This window comes from Schistocerca piceifrons, chromosome 4, assembly GCF_021461385.2.
Source record: "Schistocerca piceifrons isolate TAMUIC-IGC-003096 chromosome 4, iqSchPice1.1, whole genome shotgun sequence".
NCBI classification, from domain to species: domain Eukaryota; kingdom Metazoa; phylum Arthropoda; class Insecta; order Orthoptera; family Acrididae; genus Schistocerca; species Schistocerca piceifrons.
In genome coordinates, this window is record NC_060141.1 from 455,639,385 (window position 1) to 455,653,165 (window position 13,781).

The window sequence follows — 13,781 nt, forward strand, 5'->3', positions numbered from 1 at the left end:
GGACAAGCTCTAGAGCGCCGTGGTCCCGTGGTTAGCGTGAGCGGCTGCGGAACTAGAAGTCCTTGGTTCAAGTTGTCCATCGACTGAAAAGTTTAATTTTTTATTTTCAGACAATTATTATCTGTCCATCCGTCCGTCCGTCCGTCCGATGCGAGGTAACTGTGCCGTAGTATGGGGACGCCACACCTAAACAAACATCGAAACACACGACGTCAGTCGACTACAGCGCACGGAAGAGAGCGTATTCCTGCTAACGAAGCTCCCTGGCTGGCAGTTGACTGTTCACTACTTTGGACGAGAGTGCATTAAATACGTGAGATGTATTCCGTGGGCAATATGAATCCAGCAAATATAGCTCGCGACTTCAATAACAATCGCACGGTTTTGCGGTGCGGTCGCAAAACACAGGCACTAAACTTATTACAGTGAACAGAGACGTCAGTGAACGAACGGACAGATCATAACTTTGCGAAAATAAAGAAAGTAAAATTTTCACTCGAGCGAAGACTTGATCCTAGGACCTCTAGTTCCACAGCGGCTCATGCTAACCATGGGACCACGGCGCTCCCAAGCTTACACTCTCCTTGATGTTGCCTATCTTGCACATGGACTACTCAGTTTGTATATTTTGCTTACTTTTTTCATAGTTCCACACAACTTCTTCATGTTTTCTCGATTAATCTGCATTCAGTTTTTCAAGGCCCATCCACTGTGCCAACTTATAACTAAATCTGAGGGGGGTGTGATGGGGAGATTCCCTTGTGAGTAGAGTCACTAATTTCTCCAGCCAAGACAGATAAATCACAAAATTTTGACCAATCTAGTTTTGTTATTTTGTAACAAAATTTCAGGATTACACTTGCCTCACCATTCTTTAATGCTGTCAGATATATGTCCACATTTACTCACCTGGCAATGAAATCAAGTAAGCACTAGAGCATTAGTTAGAAGGGTCTGCTTGTGACCCTACAAATAAAGGAGTACGCCTTAATCTAAGTTCCACTTGTCATTCTAGACAAGTATCAAAGAGCAGTAAGTACAACTGTAAGTAGGTGGCCCTGTAAGTTAAACGTTCATAAGGCAGAGAACAATTGTCCCTCAAATTCTTCAACAGGGTTCTCTCCTCCCACCAATGGCCTGCACAGCAGTGGCAGTAGCTTCAAAAGTGACTGCATTAGTTCTTCTACAGCATTAATGAACTTGGTAGCTACAGGACTTCGACATTTTTCAAGGCATTAATAGGGGAACATAGAGATTAAATACTGACTGAAAAACAAGCTACAAGGAAGAGTACAGAATATTTTAGAAGAAATTATTTCAAAATTGCTTGACGCAATAAAGTTTCAGCCACTAGCAGACAATTAATTGTCAGATAACACAAACTGCATAAAGAGTGTCTTTTTACTACATTGTGCTAAGTGATTATGCTTGGGATCTTGTTCTATATTTTAGACAACATAGTGGCAAATGACTTTAGTGTCGAAGTACCACTTTCAGCTTCACTACTATCAACTAGTACATTGGCTACAATAATGAACTCATCTTTAGAAGTAGTAGGATTTACATTTGCACACCTGACCATCCTGACTTAGCTTTACTACAGTTTCCTGAAATCACTGGAGGCAGTTGCTGAGATGTTCCCTTAAACCTGATTATAACTGATTCTTCCTTTCTGCTAGAATTCTTTATCAAGTGACTTTGATTGAAAAACTTTTCTGGTTTTTTGCTTTTATACATTTTATGCTGTACTGCAACAGGAAAGTTTCTGTCAGTGTTATAAGTGATTAAAGGAGATCTTTCAAAAACCTAACTGTTCTCATCTGAATAATGTTTCTTTGAAACGACCCCAGGTATTTCTAGTTACATGGTAAAACTGTCAGGCAGTGACTTCAGGGGATGCACAAAAACATGCAAATACCAAACACACAACACATTACCATGCCTAATACAGTGTAGGAGAACTGCTGGAATTCAAAGCAGCTTCCAGTCATTTTGGAACAGGTAAATGCAGGTCCTGTATGGTTTTGCAAGGTAACTGGATACCATTCTGTCTGCAAAATGGTGGAAATTTCAGGTAACAATGATTGAACTGAATATCGATCATGCACCCTTCTCTCCAAAGATACTGAGATCTGGTGACTGTGTTGGCCATGGGAGAAGCAGTAATTCCTACTCATGCTCACAAAACCAGTCCTGGACAATGCGAGCTTTGTCAACAGGGGACCTATCATATTGGAACACTGGAACACAGGATCACCACTAGAGAAGGAACATTGTACCAAGAGATGGTGCCAGTCAGCCAGAATGGTTGCACAATTGTTGGCAGTAATGCAAATCATCACCGAACATCCATTATGTTTCATTCTTGGCAGCAAGCACTGCACTGTAGGCTTGGGATGGTGTACACCAGATGTAAACTAATCCAGAAGTTCAAACCAATACTCATGCAACCAAATGACTATCTTCCATTGTTCCATAGTCTTCAAACGCCACACACTTTGGCTATCTTGCTTATCAAAGCACCCACAATATGGGCACCACATATCTGCTACTGTTCAAATTCACTTAGCTCTGACATAATGCACTCACAACGATGCAGAACACTGTTTTGACCATGAGTGACACATGCAGTGTATTGAGGGCATAGCAAAGGTGCTGCTTGTGATCACATATAACAGCACAACCAGCAGGCTTTGCTAGCAGCTGCATTTATGTCCAAGCATGTATTTCTCTTGATGCTTCCGTATTTTCATCCAGCACCTGTACCTGTGAAATGTTGATGCCGAGAGAAGCTGATGTTTTTCATGATTGAAGAAGTATAATCTGTAATGCCAGTACAAAGCTAGACATTGAACAATATCATAATGTTTAGTAACATGCAATGAGGATAAACATTCTGCTGAATGCTGTCCTCTGTGAAAGTGTTTGAATTGTTGCCATAACACCATTCATAAACAAAATTCCACATTTCTAGACATAAAAAATATATGGCAATTTTGTGCAATTGTTAACAGTCCAATCAAGCAGATGTAGTGCAGATTCATGCTGAAATTCCCATTCGCAGATTGTACAGTAAAATACTGTTCATGAGGGAAAACCCTATAAATATATCCTGCCATGGTTCATTAACATGTAAGTCCAATATTCAAACAATAGAAAATCTAGGATGGAATGTAACAACATTATGAAAAGGACAGTTGCCAGTCACCATATAGCAGAGATGTTGAGTCGCAGATAGGTAGACAGAGACTGTGGTCATGTGTTTGTGTTTATATATTTCTGATGAATGCCTTGTTGGCTGAAAGCTCACTTTCTGACAATCTTTCTGTTGTGCCTATCTGTGACTCAGCATCTCTGCTACATAGTGAGTAGCATGAATTCTTTTCAGAACACTGTTAAGTCCAATATTCTTCACACAAACATTGTGTTCGTTACTTCCGTTACTGCAATTCCACAGTTGGTAGCTGTATTTGGAATTTGACACTACTCTAGATAGGATGGTGTTTAATATAAAGAAACATCAGCTGAACTGCCACAGAACAGACAAAAGAAACAGTGGTAATAATTGGATGAAGTCTAAGCACAAATGAAAAGTGGCCCATTTTAGGAGATTTTCTCTCCGGTGCAAAAACTTGAAACAGAGGGCAAACAAACGAAGGCAATATTTATCCTCACAGGAGTTAACAGCTTTGCTTGAATTATTGATGTACACCATCTTTGCAGTAGAATGAAAACTACGTAGTAATATTTTCCACACTGCTAAGTTACAACTGTATATAATTATCTCAGGTAATCTGTTAGGAAGAGTGAGTGGACATACTCAAGGATTGCAAGCACACACCCATCATTGTGTCGAGTAGTATCTCATACAAACATAGAAACAATTCAAGTCAAATTAGCATAATTTCACAGACGGGCTACATTGTCGGCATTGCACTAACACTATTCAAAATACATTGCCTCAGATTTTCAACATTAACTACTCAAACTTGAGGCCCAGTTTCAGGTCTTTCAATGTTTAAGCTCATAGTATCTGCTTCTGCTTTTTTTGATTACTATGCTCAGTCTTTCTTACTATATGGTGCATTTATGATGGAGTGTTTGCTTGCTGCATCACCTTATACCCAACGAGTCATTTGACGCAAGGGAAACCAGCTGTAATGTGTCTGCTGTATAAATGTATCCAACAAGAAAGAACTATCAACTCTAGGTGGGGAAAACTACACACTGTTTACTAAAGTGCATAATGATTTCTAATCATTTTCCATATTTTATATCAAGTGGAAGATACTCCATGGATATTTACTTCAGGTTTTCTTTCTTCTCTCTCACCCCCTATCTCTCTTATTTTGTTACTTTTTACATAGTATACAACAGAATGTAAAAATGGACAATTATGTTTGTATGCACACTGTTCATTATCTATCTTAAAGGTTTTGAGAAAACAAACACAAGGGTGCCCCACCCTCCTCAGTACCTTAATGAGCTGACTTTACTAATTAGCTTCACATCTGCTGTTGGTCTTCCTGCTAGCACTTACTTTCTAGAAACTCATATTGATAACATTATCTTGTAAATGAGAGTATTTTTTTCATTTTTAAGAGCAAAGGATTAATGTCTCATCAATGACAAAGCAATTGGAGATTGAGCACAGGACACTGATTGGGCAAGGATGGAGAAGGAAATCAGCCAGATCACTTTCGAATGAGTTGTCCCAAATTAATCAGTTTTGTAAAACCATATAAAATGTAAATCTGCATGACTGGACAGGGATTTGAGACATCATCCTCCTGAATGTGAGTTAAATACACAATGTAACTTGCTAAGATAATTGAGATGCTAAGCAATACCATGATTTAAGACATACACCACACACAATACTGAACCACACCATAATGGCACTTTACCTAAGGACGATGTTTACAGTATGTTGAACATTAAGCTTCTCAAAAGTTCCACTGAGACATTCAGTAAACGAGTTTCCACTGTTACGACTCAGTAATCAGTTATATTTTTCAAAAATTTTGAGGTTTAATATTTATTTTTGTGCTATGTTTATGCCCATGCTCACCACTTTCGAAATAAGCTCTGCCAATGAAAATGTGGTGGGCAGACAGTGGTATGCAATGCAGGAGAAGGACAAATAAAGCACTGTCTTCTGATGCATAACCAAGTGTTAGTTTGATTGCCTTTATCACATGGTGTTTTGCACTGAAGTAGTTTTCACTATGTTGGCAAGCAAGAGATGAACTTCATAACAATTACAGTAAATCCCAATGTTGCTTTACTACATGTGGTATAACAGTATGGTGCAATTAATTTGAATGTTTCAAAACTTTGAATAACATCTACAAGTTCAATTTTCAAAAGGTCTACAGCACCTTACATCAACAATTATATAAGGGTGAATCAAATATAAATGGGCTTTTATTTAAAAAATCATTTATTGAAAAACAAAATGCAATTACAATTTATTTTTCAACATTGTCCCACTTTATAAATATGTTTTTTTCCAGCAAGAAGGAAGTTTTTTTCCCTTCACAACACTGGAGTGAAACTGGTTGAATCAGGAGCCAATTGTGCATGAAGTCCTCCACGCCCTCATCATCTTCCAAACAATGCCCTCCTAGAGCTGCTTTAAGTGGTCCAGGCAAATGGAAATCATATAGGGGTAGATCCGGGCTATATGGAGGATGATCAAGTTGAGTCCAGTGCATTTCCTGTGGTTTGGAGAGCATTACAGGTGCAGTAGGGGGCTTGGCTTTGTTGTGGAGGAGAATGTTGAACTGATTGGTCTCGTCTTTTGTGGTGATAGGCTTCCCTCATCTTCTTGAACAGCTTGCAGATGTACATAGCACTGATTTGGCATTGCTCATGCAAAATGCCTTGCTAGTAAAAAATAAATAAATAAATAAAATTGAAAGAACGTTGCCAGTCGTGTCTTTGCTTTCACTGGGGCTCGCTTCCCTTTCCTCTGCCACTTCTTACTGGTTTGTTTGGATCCAGGGATATAATGGTGGACCCATGTTTTGTCACAGGTGACAATCTTACTCAAAAATGCATTGCCTTCTTTTGGGAATATTGCTGTAAGCCTCTAACAGATGTCCAAACATCTCAACTTCTGATTTTTGGTCAAAAGGTGAGGGAGTCATCTGGAACACACTTTACGGAACTTTATGTCATTTGTGATGATCACTTGACAGGCCCCATTAACTTATCCTCACCTGTTCTGCAACTTTTAATACTCTCACCTGTTGATCACCTTCAAAAATAACTTGAATCACACGAATGTTTTCGTTTGTAATACTGGTCCAATGACAATGTTGCTTATTTTCCACACATTCTCATCCTTCCATGAACTCTTTATGCCAGGCACACACAAGTGTCCTTGACTATATTTGATCCCTGTACTGTGCAGTCAATATCTGGAAAATTTTCGTCGCTGAACTCCTTCACAAGCAGAAAATTTTATAATTATGTGTTGTGCAATGGAGGAGTGCATGTTGTAATGGTACTTGAATTACGTAACCATTACGGCACCTCACCTCAACCTCTTGATACCAGCAATATTCTACTGTGTTTCTGTAAAATAGTTAACATATTTCTGTGACAACATTCAGATTTGATTTCATTAATGTAGAGGTACTTTGATACATCGATATGTATATATTGCAATGATTATTCTTATGTGTATTCTTCCTTTTGTCACTATGATCTTTGATGTACTTTTAACTCTGATTTTTGGGCACGTAAGCGGTTATTAGAGAGTCAAGCTTTGGTCGTCATGTCAAAAAGACGCAAATTGTAGTCAGTTTATGAAATGTGAACTTTAACAGTGAGGAAGATATTTTCAAGTATGTTTTATATTGAGAAGCGATGTTTTGGGACGAGTTACATGATACTGCAACAAAAGTAATAAAAAAGAAGTGTAACTTAAATTTGGAGTGCTGATTACTTTTTTTTACATCACCATCGTCCTAACTTGCAAAAGTTTAATCTTCAAGAATGGTTTATGAAACACATCTATAACACTTTTGAATATCGCAGAACAACACCTAGGCCTCTTTGCATCTGAGCTTGGAATCATTGCTACCTAGATTTTCGATGATTGAGCCACGAGTTCACGAGAGCAGCGTGGGAAACACGAAAAGATGAGTGCCTAGTTTATCCATTATTTCAAGAAATGACTTTATTAACTGTGCTCTAATGATACCTGCCACATAATATAACTTTGTTGTTGCCCGAAAATGCAATATTTAGCAGCGTGAGCAACACTACAATCATAATTAATTTTTGACCTTTGTTGTGGTAGGGTTGTTAGAACGTGTTGCTCTGATATTGTAAGTTTTGCTGATAAGGCTGTTGGGAGTATGTAATGGACAGCTCTCCCTACTCCTAATGGCCCACCCACCAAACACTAAAAGCACTTGTCTGGTCCTATCAATTGTTAATGCAAATCAACAAAAATCCCATTTATATTCGATTCATCCTCATATAACCATAGAATGCAAAGATGGGATGCTCTGGTGTAAAATGTGAAAAAAGAAAGGTTTGAGAATTGTGACTGGTTTAAGTAAGTATCATTTGGGAGGAGAGAAGGAGATATTAATGTCAGTTGTCATCAATATTTTCAATGTGATAATATATTTGTGTTTTGAGGACGAATATTCAACACATGCATTGCTAGTTCAAATAATCACCATAATGATTTTCAAAATACTAAATCATCATGTAATTACACTGAGGCAGAATTTGTCAGAACATATATGCAACTGATCATACACATGCTGAAAAATGCAATTTGTTTCATTTTGAATGGATGTTCTTAATAAATTTGTTACAGGTATTTAGACAAGAGCTATTAAATCTACTGACAGTAGAAAGAATTTTTCATTATGTATTTTTATGCAACAAGATTAAAAGTTTCTTACTTCATCATTAACTGCAATACCCCCCCCCCCCCCAAACTCTGCCCAATTTTATCACCAAAAACAGCTGTAGGACTGATGTATGTTCAATTGGCTATGTCTTGACAAACAATTTTTGAAAGTAGATTTGATCTTAACAACTAAGAGAAGTGAAGGAATATACGAAAACACCAGAACTGAAGAGATAGATATAGGGAGGGGAACCTGGTTGCTGACGTAAAAGGGAAAAGTGTAAATAGTTCAGTCTACCCAATGTTTTGCACTACAAGCATCATTAACCCAATGCAATCTAATTCAAAATCCTTAGTAATGGTTGCTTTTTATGCAATTCCTTCTGAAACACAGTTTCACAATGCTGGTTTTCTCTAATTAATTGTGCATTTGCAGTAATACGGCATCTTAGAATAGTTTTAAAACACATTCAAAGTAATTTGCCATCAGCTGTGTACATCTTATATAATTCAATGCCTTCTGTAAACAAACTGTATGCTTGATATGCAACTGAACGTATGTCACTGGTTTCATCTGCTACTATGTATGTGTAACTGTAAGTCTGAATTCAGTTCCTTTTGAAATTTCTACCTAGCACAGCATACACGTAACTTCATGTAAACGAGACAAAGTTTGTACATTTAACACTACAATTCTTAGTTCTTGTGTAACATAACATATATTTTTTGCCTTTAGGTGTAGATTTCAGTTTAGAATTGATCTAAATGTAAGTACTAACAAGAATATATATGTACTCATAAAATATGCCAAAAATATATCTGTAACCAGTCGAAGAAAGCTTGTGGGAGGGGAGACAAAATGTTGAGCTATTAATTTCAAAACTGATCACTTATTGGCTGCAAATAAATGAGATCTAATTTACAGTATGTCTTATTCAGCTATTATCTTAATCACATTTAATATACTATACATTACATTACATTTTGTGCAATACTTTAAAGAATACTCTATTAAAAATAGATTAAAATATACTTTCAGCATTAATATGTATCCATTACATTGTACTGTGTAACACTATTTGTAATAAATGTCTATAATGCTAACGTTATCTGGACCAATACTACTCCAATCAGTCCGATTCATTTGTGCTCTATTGTACATGCAGGTAAAGTTAAATTGATTGCCATCAGTACTTTATTGTCAATACCAACTTCCATATGGTATGATATAGCACAGTTATTCATGCAGCACATTTATGAACACTACGGAAAATTCATTTCATTATAAATTTTAAATGAAGGAGGATACACATTCAAAAACAATTTCTTTTAAGACTTTCAGTATATTTTATTTGTGTACTGACCTCCTAAATGTGGACTACTTGGAACAGGGTGCTTTAGCATGATACAACACTTAGTGTTGATACATAATGGACTGAAATATATACTCTATAAACATCCTGTTAACTACAAATGTGTGTTTTGCTTCAAATTTTGGGAAATGGAGAACCAAAAAGACAACTACATCAAATATTACAATAATACACAAATTTTATTTTCTGTAGAATCAAGAAAATTAAGAACAAAACAATGATGCAATATGAATAGTTACAAGTAATATGTACAATCAGTTCTTCAGACAGCCATAAAAAGGGAGAAAAATCATTGGAATAATAGACATAATATGTTTTTCTAAATGTCTATTACAAGAATTATGCAATTCTGCATTAGGTCACTGTTCATAATATGGTCACGTGAAGGGTAACATAACAGAACTGACCACAGAAAGCATCTGGAAACAGAAATATCTGGAGGGTAGGTCTGTCTGGTATATCTATAACACAAAAGCAGCAAGGTGGCTTCAAAACATGAAGATGATAGCCTTTCTATTCTTTCCAGTGCTTCTAACAAAGATGTCAAACACAAAACCATGACAGATGTGGCTGAACCTAAGCTGAGATACCAAATATTCACAGTACTGGTATCAATTCATATTGCTGCTACACAAAACTTCCACAAAAATTAATCTACAAAAAATTTTCTTGTCCTGTTGTATCACACTTTATAGATACCTTGAGACCAAACAGACAGTGCTTTCAGTAACATATACTTCTATGTATTTTTTTTTGTTTGTTTTTCATTTTTGGTTTTGTGAAGAATCCTTGAAGCTCTTTTCTTTAAACAGAAAGGTAGTTAGGTATTTTTTTTGTGTTTTCTATAACCTTGCAGCTAAGAGAAGCAGACACATTAAACAGCTGACAAACTACAGCCTCTTTCTGTCATCAGTGTTCAGGTGGCTTAAAATACTATCTTATTTTCAGTCGTCTCGATCACTGGGTAGAGGGGACAGAATCCAGGATTCTTTTCCACAAGAGACAACATTAATCACAGGCATACCTCTTACTTATAATAATTATAATAATATTTTATATTAATAATATAATTATAAAGACTGAAATAACAGTATCTCACGTGTCTAATTAATTGCACAATTGAATTTTTAATTCAAAGAGTAGTTAAAATGACTCCTTCAGATCATTCTGCCTTTATTACCACAGTAGTATTGGATTCCTGGATACAATCCCACTCAGTCCACTCACAATCTTATTGTACACAGCTTTAGCCATTCCTCACGGTATATATACCCTTCTTTCGCACTGACACAAGCAGTCACTCTCACTCAGTCGCACATTTCCATTTCACCGTTGCTACACGTGAAGAGGCTTTCAGTTCTAACCACTGGAACACAAGCGTTTCAGCATATAGCACAGGGCTGGCCTCTAATGCAGTTTTCTTTTTCAGTCAGTGGAGAAAGAGGTTGGTCAGGTAAACATTATCCTCCTTTCTCCACTTTTATCATTAAATAGTAAAATAAGAGTGTTGTGCCCTACTTTACTATCTGCTGAAACCCAAGTCCATGGAAATTTTAACATAAAAAGTTCCCCACTATCATGAGGGACTTATACAGAATTTGTACTCTTTGAAAGTTTTGATGTTTTTAATATTTTTTTATATCTTTAAATATAATAATATTTTCCATGTTCTTCCCCAGGCTGTCAGGAAGGAGAACAGAGGGACAGACAACATTTTGGTTCTAGAGATCTGGCACACGCAAGTGTGGGCGGGTATCACTGGGTCCACATTGGCCCAGGCATCAGTTCCACTTGCAGATCCACTCCTCACACTCTTCTTGCAACATATCACTTAAGTAAAAATAACATTTCTCCCTGTTCCCTGGCCCCTCTGTGAGGAAACAATTAACCTATGTACAGGATACACAGTCATACTAATTTTCAATGTGATTCTCGGACCACTGCACGGCAGAAGTAAACCGAAGTACGGGGCAGTGTCTTGGCTGTCTTTGGAGAAATATAACGACATATACTTAACCGATGTAAACTACAGAAGAGAGTTCAGAGGAGACCATCCAGAGATCTGCCTGCTAGGGTCATTTATGAGAAATTTCTTTAAAAAATAGTCTCTTAATCCATGCACAGCACTAGTATTTGTTAAAACATATCTGCACTTTCAAAAATGCTAATGCCAAATAAAACTGGACAGAAAAAATTATTCCTGACCATCTACACCTGCAAATAATACAGAAAGGCCTTTAATATTCTCTTTAAAATGAATATATGTACAATTTACATAAATAAAATCTGCACATGCAGTGTATGCATTGTGCTTATTTTCCCAAATCTCTTTTATAATACAGATGTTACCATTGTTGACTAGAGGAGAAATGAGTGTGGTGGGTTACTAATACAAATGCAATATACTGGCTCTGTTAAGACGGTGCATGGTTTGCAGGCCGAGGAGAAGGCAGGGCACGGCAGATCTTGGGCAGGCTGATGTCTCGTCCCTCAACTGCTCCCAGCTTCATCCCCGTTCACCTGCAACATCAGAGCAGTGACTCAAAAAAACACACATGTACAATAGCTAATTAAATTTCAGTGGCCACTTTGTCCAGTCATCCTCCTGGCAGCATATATTAAATCTCTGTTACTAATCATATAATGCAAAGTGTTTAATATGAATGTATTACTCCTTCTGTTAATTATTTTGTCCTAGAGTTAATTTTAACTGTAATTTGGATTGTACAAATTTGAAAAGTGCTCACTTTAGGGACCTACATATAAAGAATGTGGATCAGTGTCCTTCAGGTGGGACTGTTACAGAGAATGATACATTAATATTTCCCATCAGATCAAGAGGATCAGAATGATCAATAAAATACTTTCAGAAGGGGTGTTGATAGAGGAAAAAGAGAAGCAAAAGAAGAAGAAAGATAAGATGATGATCATGCAGGATGAAGATACTGGCTCAAATAATGTATCTATGAATAAATTTCACTTTATGAACAGTACTACCATAGGAATCAAAATAAGAAATAAATGCAAAGCAGTAAATGATAATCATAAATATGCATTATCAAAAATATTAAAAGCAAACCTCATTGGAAATCTCATTTACAATACAAAGTAGTTATTGTGAATAGTTTTTAATCAACTATCAACTTGTCTGTCAGTCTCATTTCATGGGAACTAATGCCTGGGAGTCTTCTGTGAGCACAAATTAATTTAATGACTGGCAAAAATAACTGAAGTCATCAAAAATTGTGATTGGGTTGAAGAAACTTTAGAACAGCATTTACCTCACAGCTACACATGAAGAAAAGGATGCATCATGAAGGAATTATCCAAATGGGATGGAAATCAGTAGATGTGATGTACAAGTAGACAAACAAATGATTCAATTTCAGAAAAATTAGAGGATTTAGTCAAGAGAAAGAGCTCCACAAACTGAGCAAGTCAATAATGTGTTGGTCCACCTCTGGCCCTAATGCAGAGTTATTTGGCTTGGCACTGATTGACAGAGTTGTTTCATGTCCTCCTGAGGGATATCATGCCAAATGTGCCAAATTCTGTCCAATTGGCACATTAAATTGTCAAAATCCTGAGCTCGTTCCAGGGCCCTGGTCAAAATGGTACGAACATTCTCAACTGTATAGAGATCTAGCAACCTTGGTGACCAACACTGGGTATGGCAAGTACGAAGACATGCAGTAGAAACTCCTGCTACGTATGGGCCAGCATTATCTTGGTGAAATGTAAGCCTAGGATGGCTTGTCATGAAGGGCAATAAAAAGGATCATAGCATATCATCTATGTACCCCTGTGCTGTAAGGGTGCTGTGGCTGATTACCACAGGGGTCCTGCTACAAAATGAAATGGCACCCCAGACCATCACTCCTGGTCGTCATACCATGTGGCAGGCGACATTCAGGTTGCTATCCTACTGCTGTCTGGGGCATCCCCAGACACGTCTTAGCTGGTCATCAGGGCTAAATTCGATGTAGGACTCATCACTAAAGACTACTCTAGTCAATGTGATTCCAGGCCTGATATGTTCGAAACCACTCAACGGGACTGTTGGTGTACAGAGGTCAACAACAGTTGGTGGAAGGGGTGCTGTGGCCTCAGCCCCCTTTCTGTGAGCTGGCTATGTGGTCACTGGAGCACCAGTTGCACTTTGGATTAATGATAATGATGAATCCAGGGCTCTGAGTGCCCCTCTGACAATTGCTAGCCCTCGCATTCTGTCATCTCTCTAGGTCAATCACTTCCTTCTTGATGCTGTATTCGGTCATAGTTAGTCCACTTCTGCCAAAATTGTCAAATAGTAACATATCTCCTGTTCAAATGTCAAGCGATAAGCCGATTACTCCAACTGGCTTGTTTGAGTGGAACTACACCCCCTTCCTAAAATGCTAACTCTGTGTATTTTTTTCCATGTGCCTGTCTGCAAGGCATAGTTACTGTTCAACCGAGTACAGGCAATGGAATTTGTGAAGAGTTTATGCCCTGGTACCAACATGCCACCTGTTTACTGTTCTTTCCAG

At 37.5% G+C, this 13,781-nt stretch overlaps 1 protein-coding gene across 1 annotated transcript in view; it reads right to left on the reverse strand.

Annotated features, from left to right (window-relative positions):
- Positions 1-9,952: 9,952 nt before the first annotated feature.
- LOC124796375 (max dimerization protein 1-like) overlaps positions 9,953-13,781 on the reverse strand; it is a 721,836-nt gene continuing 718,007 nt past the window's right edge. The window contains exon 7 of the mRNA XM_047260536.1: positions 9,953-11,772. The gene's annotated coding sequence lies outside the window, so the exon portion shown is untranslated. The remainder of the gene's footprint in view (positions 11,773-13,781) is intronic.